Source organism: Elephas maximus, chromosome 23 (assembly GCF_024166365.1).
Source record: "Elephas maximus indicus isolate mEleMax1 chromosome 23, mEleMax1 primary haplotype, whole genome shotgun sequence".
NCBI classification, from domain to species: domain Eukaryota; kingdom Metazoa; phylum Chordata; class Mammalia; order Proboscidea; family Elephantidae; genus Elephas; species Elephas maximus.
The window spans coordinates 70,025,316-70,042,182 of NC_064841.1; positions in this window are offsets into that span (position 1 = coordinate 70,025,316).

The window sequence follows — 16,867 nt, forward strand, 5'->3', positions numbered from 1 at the left end:
GTGCACCTGGTTTTGCGTAATGTCTTAGTAATTTCCTGATTCCCAGGTAAACTAGCTATAGGAAATCATCTACTATTGGAGAATCTTTGCAGCTGGAGGTTAGTTTCACGTTGAGATGAGCTATTTGTATGAAGCAGAGTTGCAATTTAACATATCAACACCTTTTTATTCCATTTGTTCACTTCCATTAACAGTTCTTACCTTGCAACTGAATTTCATTTTCAGACAGATTTAAAATCACACTGAATCCCATTTGCACAGATGGATAGGCATACAGACGCAGAAAACAGGCAGCTTATAGATGTCAGAAGGCTGAACTGAGCCATAGCCATCGGCCACAATGAAAGATTGAAACAGGGTGGTACAATGGTGGTTCACAAAGTGGTGCCCCTTACCAGACCTGGGTAACTGTTCCTCTTCTCTACATTCCTTCCTCTTTCAGTTTTGGGTTAGTATGCATATTCATTTTGGTTCTCTCATCTGAGCTCTGGGCTGACTGTAAATTTTACCTGGTATGTATCATCCAATGTAGTGCGACCTACTCACACACTTCTTTGGCCTTTAAGGCTTGTTTTATATAAACCTTTTTGAATCAAAATGGTGTAACAGTAAGACTCCAGTATTCTTTGTTCTTTCATGTCTTTTTATTAAGCTCAATACTGTTTATTTTGGGCAATAATAACATTTATTTTAAAAAAAACTCTTCCTGGATATATTTTGTTTAATTATATCAAAGTAGAAGAGGGCTCTGCAGAACGAGAAACAATTGTAGAATGTCTTGGTGAATGAAACCAGCACGTAAAGAAGGTGCCAGTTTTTACAACAGAAGGTAAAGCCTTCTTCTCTCTCTCTCTTTTTTTTTTTCCCATGGAATAGCTTGCATACTGTTTTCACACCCTCACGCAAAGCAGACTTTTAATGGCAGTTTTGAATCTTCCCCGAAGTATTAACTATTCAGGCATTTTCTGTTGTGTCTACTTTTGAAACTGCCAATGGCAGGATGCTGAGATTAATTATTTCCTGCTTCATCTGTTCCATAAAACAGCAAGAAACATGTTTTCTAACTGAAAAAAGAAATTCTTAAATTTATGATAGCTTGCTTACATTGTAACTTTTTTTGTAATGATAAAATTAATTTCTGATTGATCAAGGGGAGGTAATGTTTTTTTATTACATATGTTAGGTTATTTTGCTTCATATTTGAAATCTGATTTTATGTATTTACATAGTTTTAGTTATTTCAGACCATGTTTCCCATACTGAAGTGAGCAGAGACAGGTAGTGAAAAAATAACACAGTTTTAAAAGATTTAAAAAATATATATAAGCACGAGATGCTCAGGAATAAAACATTAACAAACAAACAAAAATTTAACAAATACCACTTAACTGAGCATACAGTCGAATAATATACATTCTGATAATGTTAACTATAGTGGATTTTCAAATAAATAAGTGAATAGACTCATGTAAAAAGTAGGATCATTTGAGAACAAAAATGATTTGTGATAATCATCTTTTTGACTTTAGTATCAGAAAAAACACCTGGAAATAGCTTTTCTTCCACACTTGAAACCTCTAAATAGGCCAAAACGTCTATGCATAGAAAAAAGAGAAATTAATTTCCCATGTGATGTAATGCTAAAGAGAAGATGGTTATACTACTTCATAAGTTACATTTGGTTGCCTACTTTTGGATGCTAAAAGCAGAGATAAAACCACCTCTTTCCTCATTAAGTTATTATACAAACATCTAGATTATTTTTTATTGTGTGTAGTTCTGGAGGGGAGAATCAAATATAAGTAAAATAAGACTCTATTCTTTTTGAGAAGATTACAGGCTCCCAGAGGAAGACATATAAACAGCCAGTGATAGTTAAGTACGAAATTTGTTTTAGATTTTAGCAGATTTATTTTCACACAGTTCTAGGGGTCAAGAGATGAAACAGGCCTCGATGAGCTAACACCGAAACGTCAGTAGGGCTGATTCCTTCTGCATGCGTTAGGGGAGAATTCATTTTCCTGTCTTTTTCAGCCCTTAGAGATCAATCAAAACTCTTGGCCGATGAACCCCTTCTTCCATCTTCAAAGTCACCCAAGTCCTTGTCAGGCTGCCATCTCTTTGGTTCTTCCTCTCCTACATCATTCTAGTTCAGCCCACCTGGAAAATCCAGGATAATCTTCCTAATTAATATCAGTTTACTGACAACGTTAATTCTATCGGCATCTTTGTTGCCTTTTCCAAAGTAACATATTTAAGATAACACACTCACAGGTTCCAAGGATTAGGATGCGGACATCATTGGGAGCCATTATTCTGTCTACCACAGTGGGCAAACTAGAAAGATTTTATGCAAGATTAAAGGCATAGATGATTTTCCCAGGAGACTCAGGTTCTAATGTTGCATACAGGTGGTTTACTTGGGAACATATTAGGAAATAATCTTAATGAAGAATGAAGGAACATAAATTAGGCAGAGGGTTAAATTGAGCTTTCATGTAGTTGGAACAGAAGGCTTTGGATCTTAACAGGAGCTATGGAACTAGAAGACAATTCAGAGCTGTCTCACCTGAGGTGAGGAGGCTAGGCCTTGTCCCTCCATCTCACCCCATCCTAGTCCTGCCTTAAACGACCAACTATCAAATGCATACTGGCCCAGGCACAGGCATGCAGTATACAGCCAACATTTCTGTGCTGGGACATGAACCCTTGGCTCTGAAGGGGATCAGGGCTGTGTTAGCAGAGCGTTGGCTATACTCAAGAAATAATTTTATAAATTAAGTATGTTGTTTTCTGTTGTGATGCAGAATATTATATTGGAAAGTATTATATTGAATTTAGATTATATGTCCACCATTTACCAGGTATATGGAATCAGACAATAGCTAACACTTGTTGAAAGTGTTTTCTTGTCTGTATAAAAAAAAAAAAAAAAAATTATTTTTTATTTTTTATAGAGAGGTTAATAATCGTTTCCTAGAGGTAATGTGATAATTAAGTTAGATAATATATAAAAGTTTCCTACCATAGTTCTAAAATATAATAATTCCCCAAAAACCAAACCTGTCCCATTGCTGTCAAGTCGATTCTGATTCATAGCAACCCTGTAGGGCAGAGTAGAACTTCCCCATAGTGTTTCCAAGGAACAGCAGGTGGATTCAAACTGCCAACCTTTTGGTTAGCTGCTGAGCTCTTAACCACTGTGTCACCAGGAGTCCAAAAATATAATGGGCACTCTATATTTATTATTATGATTGTCTAATATGATAATATATTTATTACTGAGAAAATTAAAGGCGATATTATTTTTCTTAATTTACCTCTAGATTTTTTTTTCTGAGAACTGACCCATGACAAGGAGAAAGTAAATAAAACAGACATTATTTTGCTTTTGTACTTGTAAAGGCCAAACAAGAAATGTCATGAATCCAGAATGATTATCCATAAAACACCAGATGCTATTGGTTCCACAAATGGCAGCCTGAGGAGCTCTGCAGACCCACTTTTCAGCAAAATAAGTGTCTTAGTTATCTAGTGCTGCCATAATAGAAATACCGCAAGCAGATGGCTTTAACAGTCCAGGAGTCTAGAAGACCAAATTTAGGTTATCAGCTCCAGGGGAAAACTTCCTCTCTCTGTTGGCGCTAGAGGAATGTCCTTGTCATCAATCTTCCTCAGGTCCAGGAGCTTCTTAGAGCAGGGATCTCAGGCCCAAAGGTCGTGCTATTATCCTGGCTGTTCTTTCTTGGTGGTAGGAGTTTCCCCTGTCTCTCTGCTCACTTCTCTCCTTTATATCTCCAAAGAGATTGATTTAAGACCAACCTAATCTTATAGATTGAGTCCTGCCTCATTAATATAACTGCCGCTAACCCCACCTCATTAACGTCATAGAGGTAGGATTTATAAAACATAGGAAAAGCATCTCAGATGACAAAATGATTCGCAATCACACAATACTGGGAACCATGAACTAGCCAAGTTCACATACATTTTTGGTAAGCACAATTAAATCCATGACCATAACCATAAGTGGTGAAAATTATTTCAAAAACAACCATTTAAGTCTCTAGAAATTGTCCTAATGGCATACAACAAATGAGGAAACATTTATTCAAGAAAATCTACTAAAGCTTAATAAGAACAGTGAGAATCTGTAGCACTGGAGTCATGACACACTACCTCACACCCCCAGTCTCAGATTGACAGAAGTTCCACTTTGGGCAGGTATGGCAAAGAAGTTCTCAATCAAGGGATACAATTTCTCATTGGAAAGAGCATGCCACCAACACTTCTTATCCCCATCAACTCCAGTTGGGAAGGCTAATTTTCTACAGAGCGTGGCAGAGAGGTGAAGGATCCCCTTTATCTGTCCTTTGAACTCACAGGGTGGGGCTGTATCCCAGGCATTGCAGACCAAGAATACTAGGGTCTTGAGCCCTCTCATCCCAGCTCACTTGTAGGGTAGAAGTTCTACTTCAGAAAAGCAGAGAAGAGCAGAGGCAACTGATGTCACCCAGTGTCCAGAGCTGTGGCTGAGACACTTTTCCCAGAGGGAGTAGCAATCCTTAGGAATGAGAAGCTCATAATTGTCCCCTAAAAAACTGCCTTTATTTGAACCAGAGTATAGGGCAGTTTAAGCCTAATGGTGCTTTCAAAAACGATGGAAATTTTTGTGAAAAATAATTAATAGAGTCTGATAACTCTATCGGAGCAAGAATATAACCTATAGATCAGTTACTTTATCAGAGAGAACCAGAGAAAAAGGCAACTAAGAAGAAGTCTCATGAGGTCAGAACAAACTTCAAAAAATAGCCTCAAAAACTATCCCTGCCTGAATTTAATTGAATCATACTGTGAACCAATTTATGCCCGAGGGTATTATACAAAACATAGTGCAGCTCACTGTCAATTAACAAATTACAACAGCTGGGTGTGATATCAAAGGAGTCAAAGGACAATAGCTTAATTGAAAGATTCTCTAGGGAGGCTCAGTAGTAGATATAAACTCTGAGAGAAAGAATCAGGGAAAGTGGAAACAGTTTGATTGCGATAATGCATCTGAAGAATAGAGAAAAAAAAAATATTGAATGAATAAAGCCTTGGAGAAATAGGGGACAAGTTTAAGTGTACCAACATATGTATGATGAGAATACCAGAAGGAGAGGAGAAAGCAAGGGTCAGAACAAATGTTTGAAATAATAAAGAAAACTTTCTCAACATGATGAAGAACATTATATATCCAAGGAACCCAATGATGTCCAGGTAGAATAAAAACTAAGAGATTCATTCTCTGACAAATTATATACAGCAAAAAATAACTCATTGCCACTGATTCTGACTCATAGTGATGCAATAAGACAGAGCAGAACTGCCCCATAGGGTTTCCAAGGAACGGTGGGTGAATTTGAACTGCTGGTCTTTTGGTTAGCAGCCATAGATCTTAACCACTGTGCCACCAGGGGTCCAATAGTAAAAATACTGAAAGACAAAGACAAAGGAAAAATCTTGAAAGCAGCAGAAGAAAAATGACTCACCATTTACAGGAGAACCTCAATTAGATTACTAGCTGATTTCTCATCAGAAAAAATGGAGGTCAGAAGACTGTGTGATAATATTCAAAGTGCTGAAAGAAAACAAAAACTGCCAACCAAGAATCTTATATTCCAGAAACTAGCTTCCAAAAATAAATACAGAATGGAGACATTCACCGGAAATTAAAAAAAAAAAGATGCTAACAGATTTGCCTTATAGGAATACCAAAAAAGTTCTTCAGACTGAGATAAGGTGACTACAGAAGATAATTCAAATCATATGAAAAAACAAAGTGTACTAGAGAAGAATGCAAGTTTCTTCTCCTTTTAGTAATTGATTTTAAAAGAAGTTGTTTAGAATATATAGATACATGTACACATATATATACATATATATATAAAACATTGGATTTTTTGGACCTATAATAGATAAAAAATTAATGTGCTAGATAATAACAGCACAAAGAAGGTGGGCAGGGACAAAGCTTTATTGGAGTAAAAAAATTATGCCAGATAGTAGCTTAAATACACAGAAACAACTGAAGAGAATCAGAAATTATCAATAAGAAGGTTAATATAACATTTTTTTATAGCTATATACTTGTTCCCTTTCTTTTTCACACACTTTAATAAACATATAATTATATAAAATAATAATTATAACAATTTATTGCTGGGTTTATAATATATAGATGTGAAATATATAGTATTAATAGCACACATAGAGGAAAAAGGAACAAAAGGGAATATAGCTATATAGGAGGAATACGTACTACAATATTTCACTAGAATTAACTTTCTGTAATTCTGCAGATTATACTGATAAGTTAAGATGTATATGGTAAGATCTAGATCACCCTCTAATAAAACAAATACAAATATACAGTAAAAAATAAAGGAATTAAAATGTTACACTAGAAAGTACTCACTAAGGCAAAAGAAAGCAATATAGGAGGAGTAAAGAAACAAAAAGAATGAGACAAAGAGGAAACTAATGGTAACATGATGGATATATTTCCAAATATATCAGTGATAACAAATGAGAATGGACTAAATGACTCATTAAAACAGCGGAATTTGTCAGACTTGATAAAAGAAAGCTCCAACTATACGCAGTTGGTTACAAGAGAAACACTATAGATTCAAAGATACTAATAGATTGAAAGAAAAAGGATGGGAAACATAAATGTAATCATAGGCCTAAATTTAAAAAATTTAAAAGTCTTAGAGGAAGAAAAAAAAATTTTTTTTTTTTTTTTGGACATAGGGATAATTCTTTATGTTCATAGATTCCTTAGATATACCAAAATCATAAGTGATAAAAGAAATAAATAAATTGTACCTCTTCAAAATTAAAAAGAAAACAAAAAAGAAAATCAAGAACATGAAAGATACCCCACAGAATGGTAGAAAATATTCACAAATCATATATCTGATAAGAGACGTATCAAGAATATCTAAAGAAGACTTATAGCTCAACAACAAAAAGACAATCAAATTAAAAAATGAACAAAGTATCCACATAAATACTTTTCCAAAGAAGATACACAAATGACTGATAAGCACATGAAATGAGGCTCAACATCATTAGTCATCAGGGATATGCAAATCAAAACCACAAAGAGATTCCACATCATACCCACTAGGGTGACAACAATCAAAACAGCAGATAATTGTTGTTAAGGGTGTGGAGAAATCTGAATTTTCATAAACTACTGGTTGGAACGGAACTGTAAAACTACTTTGGAAAACAGTTTAGTAATCCCTTAAAAGATTAAACGGAATTATCATACAGCCAAGCTATTCTACTCCTAGGTATAAACCCAAGAGAAATGAAAAAGTATATCCACACAAAAACTTGTACATTCATGTTCGTAGCAATATTATTCATATTAACCAAAAGTGTAAATAAACAATCCAAATGCCCATCAATTGGATGGATAAAACAAATAAATAAATACATATTGTATGTCCAGGAGCCCTGATGGGACAGTGGTTAAAGCACTTGGCTGCTAACCAAAAGGGTGGCAGTTCGAATCCACCAGCCACTCTGCAGGAGAAAGGAAAATCTGCTTAAAGATTTACAACCTTGGAAACCCTATGGGCCAGTTCTACTGTGTCCTATAGGGTCTCTATGAGTTTGAATAGACTCAATGGCAGTGGGTTTTGGCTTTTTGTATATCCATACCAAGAAAAAAGCAGTTGCCATAGATTTGATTCTGACTTGTGGTGAGCCCATTTGTTACGCAGTAGAACTGCTCCATAGGGTTTTCTTGGTTATAATCTTATGAAAGCAAGTCTCTAGGCCTTTCTTCTGCACCTCAATTGCGTGGATTCAAACTGCCAATCCTTTGTGCCACCCAGGCACCTTGTATATCCATACAAAGGAATATTATTCAGCAATAAAAAGAAATGAAAAACTACAAATACTAAAACATGGATGACTCAAAAACATGCAAAGTAAAAGAAATCAGTCAAAAAATAGCACATATTTTATGATTTCATTTATATGAAATGTCCAGAAGAGGAAAATATATAAGGACAAAAAATAGATTAGAGATTGCCTGGGGTGGTGTGTGTCAGAAGAAAATGGGGAGGGGGTTTCTTTTCACAGTGATATAAATGTTCTAAAATTGATTGGGGTGTTCGTTGCACAACTCAGTGAGTAAGTTAATTTTAAATGGGAAAATTGGATGTTACGTGAATTATATCTCAATAAAGCTGGTATTAAGCAAAAAAGATATCATTGCTGATGTTAGCTGGATCTTGGCTGAAAGCAGAGAATACCAGAAAGAAGTTTATCTGTGTTTTATTGACTGTGCAAAGGCATTCGACTGTGTGGATCATAACAAATTATGGATAACATTTGGAAGAATGGGAACAGCAGAACAATAAAGCATTGTTACTACTCCTGCTTCCTTTAACATGTAGCTCTGAACAGAGTACTCATGGCCTCCATTAGTTTTCTATAGGTGAGTAACAAATTACCACAGTAAACAACTTAAAAAAACAACCATTTATTATGTCAGTTTCGGGGGGTGGGGGGTCAGAATTTTGGACACAAATTTGCTAAATTGCTTGTTCAGCTTCTCACAAGCTGGACTCAATAACATGTCTTTTTGATCTCACCTTTTTTTAAAGGGCTCGCTTAAATGTATCAGAGACACCCACACCACCTCATTTTTCACCAACTCAAAGTCAACTGATTCGAGACCTTAACTGCATATGCAAAGTCTCACCATTTTTGTCATATAACATCACCTAGAAACCTGGTGGAGTAGTGGTTAAGCGCTAAGGCTGCTAACCAAAAGGTCAGCAGTTCAAATCCACCAGGCACTCCTTGGAAACTCTATGGGGCTGTTCTATTCTGTCCTATAGGGTCGCTATGAATCGTAATGACTCAACGGCGATGGGTTTGGTTTCGGATTAGTCACCAGAATAATATCCCATCCTATTCAAAGATCCCACCCATACTCAGGAAGGAGATAATATAAGGCGTGTAACTAAATGTTGGTGGTTCGAACTCACCAGCCTCTTCGGGGAAGAGAGATGTGGCGGTCTTCGTCTGCAAAGACTGAAAAACCAAAACAAAAAAACATTAGCGTCTAGTGGCTTCCGACTCATAGCAACCCCACAGGACAGAGTAGAACTGCACCACAGGGTTTCCAAGGAACAGCTGGTGGATTTGAACTGCTGACCTTTTTGGTTTGCAGCTGTAGTTCCTAATCCCTGTGCCACGAGACTCCGCCTTGGAAACCCGATGGGGAAATTCTGCTCTGTCCTCTAAGGTTATTATGAGTGGGAATTGACTGGACAGCAATGGGTTTGTTTTGTCTGGGGGCCACGTTAGAATTCTGCTTTCTACACCTGTGCATTGCTACATTTGTCCTCTAAGCAGTCTAAGAATTTCATCATCAATTAACCCAAAAATTCTAAACTATACTTGACTTTTTAAAATATAATAATTACAAGTTTATGTGTATTTTACAATAAAAATAATTTTCATTTACCTCATTTTTGTGAATTTGAAACCATTATATTTCTATTACAATTCAAAATCAGTTTTTTTTTCTTCTACTCTAGCTAGTTGCAAGTAATGAGGTAATGTTCTATATATAGTCCTTTTTGAGTCATTATAGCTCAGGAATATTGATCAGAAGTTGCCAGAAATATGTACTGCCACAAATTACTATAGTATACCATAGAAGAAACTTATGAAAATCTGTAGGATTAGAATTAAAAGTGTTTCCTTGAGAAATGAAAACCTTTTGAGAACACATGTTGAGGAAAATAGCAGCTAGGCTACCCCAGCTGTGTACAGCGTATGTTCTATTGGGGTGAGCATTTCCAGAGGAAAAAAGTGTATTATCTAGCTATATTAACTTTGACAGGTCCTGTTTGTCCCTTGTCTCTACATAAAGCCCAAATCTAGATATCGCAGTCTAGTATTTATCTAAGACCGCAGACAGAAGTCACCCATTGTGCGAAAGTATACAGAATTACATGTTATAAATAAGCACCCTGGTGAATTTGCTTTTGTTTACATCTATCTTCAGCTCACAGTCAACATGGCTAAATGCAACATAACCACTAGCTGCATACTTTATACAAATCAACAATATTGCTAAAAGCAATTTGGAGACTGAGTGTGGGGAAAAATGGTACTTTTCTCCTCATTTTTATGACTCAAACCTGGAGAGCAAATTATTAATATTTGGGTTGAATTATAGAAATTGCCATTTTATATGTTAAAAAGAGCAAAATATTGTAAATTGTGTATGGATCAAATTAATGACAATATGATTGATGTCTAATTCCCCTTAAGGAAATATTTTAGTTTTTGATACTCTCATCTGACAAATACTATTAGGTTCAACAGCCGTTTTTTAATTATTCATTCACTGTAACAGGAATTTTTCTTTTTTACCCAAAATAGTTAAGAACTTCTTTGATAGTTACTTCTATGGAAAAAGTATTGTACTCTTTTTGATAAAATTTTACTGCTGCATTAACTATTCTCTACAAAAGCTAATTAGTTTCTTAAATATATTAAGTAACTAAAATTAATTTTAGGTAGTACTCCGACCTCTATCCCAATGTGTAAAGAAGGAAACAGTGTAATTTTCAACACGACTCCTAGCTATTTTAAAATTAATTCCACTGAAATCAACATATAATTGTTGGATATCCGTAGGGTAGAGCCACCACGAAGGATACCAAGACTGGAAACTTTTTCCAAATGATCCAGTGAGTACATGAAAGAAGTTGCAGAGAGCTTTTCCCAAATTTGAACACAATTCTAAAATCTCTCATGACATTAACAATAACAAGTTAAGGCTGAATGAAATTCTAAGCTATGCATCATGTAAAACACATTTTAATCGTTCATTCTGAAGATAATACTGAATAATATTTTTGCTTCCTATACTTGAAAATATTACAAAATCCTTAGTAAATATTACAAAATCCTTAGTAGTATAGAGATGTCTCAGATAGTCAATACAAATATTGTAATCTTTTTGTGATTTTTATTGTTTTTTTCAGCTTTTAAAATGTATAATGTGATTTATTTTACCGTGTTAATAAATATTCACTGGCATATTACAATTTTTGTTCATAATTTTCTAGTCTTTACCTCCCCAGGACTCCAAAAATTCTAAAAGGTTTAGGTTTAACCAAACCTGGATCTGCCTCTTATTTTGGGGAAATAGAGGAAGAAATTATTTTATGTTAACTAGAGAAAAAAAGGACATTCTTCATTAGGAAAGATGAGCAGAATATTGAAATGAGGAAAAGGCACGTGGATGCACCTTTTCAGGTAAGGGGTGCTTGAGCAAGGGCATGTGTGGGAGTTGATCACATATTCTGAAGTAATAAGTGATAGAGAAGAAGGCTATGCCTGGGAGATGGGGTTAAAGCCAGGTGGTGTAGAACCTTGAATACCACTGTGACCTCTGATCCATCAGCCATAGTGAGTCATTGGAATTCTTTGAGCAGATAAGTGACTTGATATAATCTGTGTTGTATTAAGAAAAGTCTGGCAGCAGTGTGGAGGATGAATACAAAAAGCAGGGAAACCATTTGCAAAGCAACTGAGATAGTTCATGTAAGAGATGATAAGCATCGGACCCAGGGTGACGGCCATAGGAATAAAGTGAGAGCCAATATGGAGATGAAATAAAGAGAAGTAGTAATTTGCTGGGCTGGGTGAGGGGAGAATGGTGGGGAAAGGAAAAATGAGACGAAGAGGACTGAATAAAATATTGAGTGTATGCAAGTGGGAGGATAAGGGAGAAATTGAGATATCCAAGGAACATAACAGCAGGTAGAACAGGCTGAAACAAGAATATAATAAAAATATGAAGGTGGCAGAATTGAGTAGGAGCCTGAGACACTTAGGGGTGCCCGTGTTCTGACTTGTGGAGGGAACAGATTAGAAACTTAACCTGGTGTAGAGGTGATTTAGAATGAAAAGAACAGAGGGCCACAGACAAATTCTCTGAAAACTTGCATCTAAAGAATTTAAGCGATTGTCGGGGGCGGGGGGCGGGCGGGGGGGGCAGTGAGCAAAGCCATTGAATCTACATTAGCAGTTTTTTCTCTGGCTACTGAGTAAATGTTTTAATATATAGTGGATAAAATTATTTAAAAAGGAAGAAATTATCATCTCTTAACGTTAGATCAGTGATTGTGACATAGGTAACAAATCGTGACGTGAACCAAAAATATTGGCCTAGCCTTTAATTTTAGATCAATAATAACTTTTATTTATAGATTATCACTATGTGCCAGGTGTTATTTTGAGAGCATTACATGTATTAATTCACTCAATTCTCCTGACAGTCCATGACCAAGTACTATTATAATTATCACAATCTGCAAGTCAAGAATTAGTGGCACAAAGAGGTAAAGTGTCTTATCCAAGATGATAGCTGGTAAACAGAGACTCCTGATTCAAACCCCAGGGTTCTGGCTTCAGAACACATGCTCTCAACCACAACACCACCCTGCCTCCCCAAACTCAAACTTGGGGAAACTCTTTTGATGGGTAAGTGAAAAACAAAACACCCTACCTCCCCACACAGCTTGGGCAGGGAGGTCTGAACCTATCTACCCCCCAACTAATTTACTATCTCTATTTGCAAGACTTGATTATTCCAGGAGACTCTTGCCCCAGCAAATTATCTTATTGTTCATTACAGGAACTTCTCATGAATTTTTTTTTTAAATAATTTATTCCTTTCCTGTTGTTGAAAATATACATAGCAAAACATACACCAATTCAATAATTTTCTGCATGTATGATTCGGTGATATTGATTACATTACTTAAGTTGTGCAAACATTCTCACCCTCTTTTTACAAATTGTTCCTCCCCGTTAACATGAACTCACCGCTCCCTGAACCTCCTATCTAACCTTCCCATTTGCTTTTGTCATTTTGATCCTATATAGATAAAAAAATAGCTCTTTAAAAAAGCACAATGCCCAAGGCAGACATTCTTTACTAATTAAGATAAACTGTTTTTTGGTTTAAAAAAGACTTCGGGGGATATTTTTGTTGTAAATTTAAATGTTATTTTAGGGCAATAATTTTGGGGGTTCATCCAGCCCTTGTGGCTCCTGAAAACCTGTACTTCATAAGGATTTGAAATTTTGTGCTTCATTTTCCTCCTTTTTGATCAGGATTTTCTGTGGAATTTTTGATCAAAATGTTCACTGAGGGTAGCTGGGCACCATCTAGTTCTTCCGGTCTCGTGGCAAAGAGGGGGGTTGTTCATGGGGGCAATTAGCAGTGCATTCCAGACCCTCCTCCTATTCCTGACTCTCTTTCATTCTCTTTTGCTCCAGGTGAATAAAGAGCAATTGTTGTAACTTGGACAGAGCCTGGTAGTGCAGTGGTTAAGGGCTCAGCTGCTAACCAAAAGGTTGGTAGTTTGAACCCCGCAGCCTTTTTGTGGGAGAAAGCTATGGCAGTCTGCTTCCATAAAAATTTGTAGCCTTGGAAGCCCTATGGCATAGTTCTATTCTGTCCTGTAAGTTTTCTGTGAGTTGGAATTCAACTGGACGGCAATAGGTTTGGGTTTGTTGTACCTCGGATGAGCTTTGAAGACCTCAGGCACTACCAACAAGCTAGGAGGTAGAACAGAAACACTAGAAATGATATTAGGTCGATTAATTGGGATGCCTCATGAAGTCATGTCCCTAAACTTCCATACCCAGAAACCAAATCCCATGAGGTATTTGTACATAACCAGCCTCAGTAGCTGCTCTTTTTATGTTGTTGTTGTTGTTATAAAAAATATATATCATATAAAATTTGCTAATTCAACTTTTTACAAGTGTACAACTTATTGCTCTAACTTACGTTATTCCGCTGCGCAACCATTACACTTAATCAATGCAAATTTTCCATTGCCATAAACAGAAGCTCAGTGCTCCGTAAGCAATAACTCCCCTTTTTCCGTCTCCTTCCCACTCCTTGTAACCACTAAGAAACTTTGGTCTCTTTACGTTTGCCTATTCTTGTCTTTTTATATATAAGTGAGGGTGCATATTCATTGGATATAAGAAAAAATATTGTTAGTAATACGTCCATCCCATTTTGATCAGAGCATTTCCACAGTGCTTACTATGTGCTAAGCTTTTCTTAGACTTTGTAAATATTAACTCATTTAATCTTCAGAGCAAGCTTATGGAGCGGGCTCTATCATTCCTCTTTTATAGAGAAGTATAGAGAGGGAATGCAGACTGCTCAAGGTCACAAGCTAATAAGTGATGGAGTTGGGATTTAAATAAGCAGTCTAGATCTAAAGGGTGTGCAGCTTCTCTGTTAATGTCATGAAACTCTGTTAGTTATTGGTTTTAGCCATAATGGACTATTTCTGGTCTCTCTAGTGCATCATTGATATCAAGCACCACTCAGTTCAAAATAACTCAACTTTACCCATCTGAAATATCTTTTAAGATTGAAAGCTTTACCTCACTCAGAAAACTTTCCTGGGATTTTGTGTAGAATAAGGATGAACAATCTCCTTTGGGCTACTACTTGGCTGTGAGTTCTTCTAGCCTCTAATTTAATTGTTTATTTTTATTTCTCTCCCTACAATTACAATAAGCTTTTTGTATTTCCTACCTCTGGTACATTATAAATGAGAGTTAAATACCTGCCATGCTGTCTAGGTGGCTCTTCACCCACTAAATATGAGAACTTTTAAGAATATACATCCAACCACGATATCCTATGATAACTTCATGGGCACATTCTTCTCTTTGCACCATGCTGCCTTTCTTACCCCATTCTGTAATGCTCTCTGGATGTGAACCTGGTCCTTCTTCCATACTCCTCTTTTCTTCTAGACTGCTGTACTTTCTTTGACAACCTTTTCCTGAACCATATTGCTGATTGTATTTCCTATCTCTTTTATCTACTTCGCCCCAGATCCTGACCTCCTTGTTTTTGAAGCTGGCGTGATAATCCTGATTCCCACTTTACTGGTCTTTTTGGACCAATGTTTTTCCTTCAAATGGACTGTGATCTCAATTTTGTCAAAGTACCTTAGCAGAAAGAGCCTGGGAACCAACCCTTGACACCTATTAGCAATGCAAATATAAAGGTCATATTTAAATTTCTTATGTGCAGAATAAACAAAACAATGAACTCATTAGGAATGCCTTGTGAAAAATTCAAATTTTGAGAACTTTGACATGGAAAGGCCCAAATACGTAGTAGAGCTAATTACTTTATTTGGCTTAAGTCATGTAAAGGAAACAATTCTAACGTTGGAAATCATTTTAAATGGTTACTGTGATTAATTAAAGCATTCTTCTCATCATTTATAGCTCAAATATATTTCAGGCATGAAAGAATTTTCCATGAACCACAGGGAAATTTTTGGATATGGTAATTTAAATTCATAAATGTCTGGCTAAAAAGTGTGAAAAGGATTCTGCACTGGAGTATGGGTAATATCGGGTTTGAGTTCTACCTTCCACTTGAACAAGTCAATTAACTTTTTCAATCTTAGTTTCTTCATCATTAAACTATACATACGTACATAGACGTAGACGTAGATGTAGACATAGACTAGATGTAGATGTAAACGTAGACATATGGACATAGATATAGGCATAGGCATAGATAAATATGGAGTCCTGATGGTACAGTGGTAAGAGCTCGGATGAAAACCAAAAGGTCAGCAGTTTGAATCCACCAAGGCGCTCCTTAGAAACTCGACGGGGCAGTTCTACTCTGTCCTATAGGGTTGCTATGAGTCAGAATTGACTCGAAAGCAATTAGTTTTGTTTTTTTTTAATAGATAAATATATACAATCTACTTTTCAGCATTACAAGTATTAAACAAAAAATACACAGTGATACATACTTGCAGTAAGAAAGTGACCAAACCGAACCCTTTGCATTATCATTTTCTTGGACAAAAGCTTATGCACAAAATGTTTTAAAGAAACGTTAAAATGCTTGGTTTTCCCACAACTGTGGTTGGAGTCAGAACCTGTTTCTTTGCATAGACTCTTCTATACAAATTAAATTTTGAATTTAATTTGTTGCCAACCTTTTCAAATTATATACAATCTTGTTTACCTGTGATATACCAGCAACACTGATATCCCTTGATGAAAACATTTTATCAAAATCAACTATTTTCTCAAAAAAAAAAAAATACGAAGTACAAAATTGAGTTTGTGTTAGGTGAGCTGTGTTAGAAACAAGACATTTCTTGTGGTAAAAATATAAACTTTCTGTCCTTAATACCTGTTTTGCAAAAGAAAAAGTATATATAACACGATGACATTTTCAAAGATAATTAAGGCTTTAAAATCCACTGAACACTACTTTATTATTATTATTTTAAAATCTTATTTTGTGTTATAGCTGTACAGCAGTAGTCAAATTTCTTTGTAATGATTCTGGCCATGGGTATGAGGAAGTTCATGAGTCACAGAACGCCTGAGCATAGAACATTTATTTTTAAACTGATTCAAATATATTAATTGCTTTTCTGGTGTATATAAATGAATATGACAGATTTGCAACCCGTTTGACCTCTCATAATTACAGAAACAAAGGTATCAAAGCCCGGAGTCTTTGAATCTACCTGTAAGACACACTGTAACAAGCTGATTGATGTGGTTCACAGACCACTGCCTTGCGATGTAGAGAGAGTCAATACCTTCTTTTTTTTTTTGCAAATGATGAAGTTTCTTTCTTTCTTTTTTTTCATGCCCCTACCTTGCACTCTCTTTTGTAGAGAAAGTGAAGGAAGAAAGACTTGGAAACAGAAGAACGAAGCTGAAAATTCAATTTCTGCTCCTTAAC